Below are 1,486 nucleotides of genomic sequence, written 5' to 3'. Positions count from 1 at the left end.
TCCATACGACAGACCTCGTGCAGACGCACAACTAACACTACATCAGGATCCGAGGGAGGACTCCAACTCAGACTCAGCCACAAACATAGATGCAGACCTAGAAAATGACACAAACACAACAACAACATTAGACGCTCACTCATAACACAGGGAGTACTACACCTAAAATAGATAACTATAACAAAAGCAGGCAGAGCACATTATTGGTTCATGTACCTAAATTGCGTTTTAAATATGATAACTAACTAATGTAAAGGTAAATTACTAATATAAGCTACGAGACAATCAATACGTCTAAGGAATACGTCATACACAGAGGCGTGGCTGAAAGCTTAAGCTCTGGGGCTTCCCTCTCGCCTGTGGCAGTGGTCTTGCGCATGACCTTTCAACATAATAGCACACAACTTGTAGAACTACATTTATAGGAGAATGAGATTTTCACTCTGCAGCGGAGTGTGCTCTGATATGAAACTTCCTGGCAGATTAAAACTGGGTGCCGGACCGAGACTCGAACTCGGGACCTTTGCCTTTCGCGGGCAGGTGCTCTACCAACTGAGCTACCCAAGCACGACTCACGCCCCGTCCTCACAGCTTTACTTCTGCATTTATAGTAACACACATAGTGCAATGAGTATGTCCTACATAAGCACGTAAAATATGTAATAAGTAGTACTAGTTTCTTAGACAGTAGAAACAGATACACACAGTCACTTATGATGTATTTCATTTAGTAATGTAAGAAGACATAACATAATTTGTATCTTACATTGTATTTTAATGGTAAAAAAACCGTTGCTCGTCTCTTTACTATCTTTCTATTATTTTCTTCTAAATTACCAACATTTATTATTTTAACACTCCGTTTCCTACAACTAATTTAATTTCCTTTGTAACTCATTGCTATTACTGTTCATATTACTCCAAAAAAAAAATTGCTAGTAATGTGGAACCATGTGCTATTACATGTAAAATTGTATTATGTACGACCCGCTTTATAAAACACCAGGCAGCAGATCTTTAAATATGAGTAAATGAAATGAAACATTAACCGAGAGAAGAGTGAGTGCAAGTCATATCTAGTTCAAGGCTGGAAACAGAGAGAGTGTCCTATCTCGGACCAACACTCCGATTGTGTCCTGCAGCCAGCATGTTATCCCTCTCGGCAGACCCTTTAGTACTTCATCAGTGGATAATATCCCAATACTTCACAGGGGGGATTAAAAGGAAACACCCAGTCACAATATAGCCCCGGAGCACCCATCCTGACTATGCTCAAAACTATCCCAACAATGTGAATGCGTTGTGCCACGTTCAAAAGTATGTATCCAAAGAACTACGTAAGGGATTTGACTTACGTCACACATAATAATTGTACCTTGTATTTACAACGTAAGCACCACTGGTGAATGTTCAAAGTTTTATTTATGTAATTACGTAAAATACGTAGTTACGCAGGTATAATTACTTTGAGGCTCCAGTGTATATT

This window comes from Schistocerca serialis, chromosome 6, assembly GCF_023864345.2.
Source record: "Schistocerca serialis cubense isolate TAMUIC-IGC-003099 chromosome 6, iqSchSeri2.2, whole genome shotgun sequence".
Classification (NCBI taxonomy): Eukaryota; Metazoa; Arthropoda; class Insecta; order Orthoptera; family Acrididae; genus Schistocerca; species Schistocerca serialis.
Note: the sequence above shows the minus strand (reverse complement) of the source record.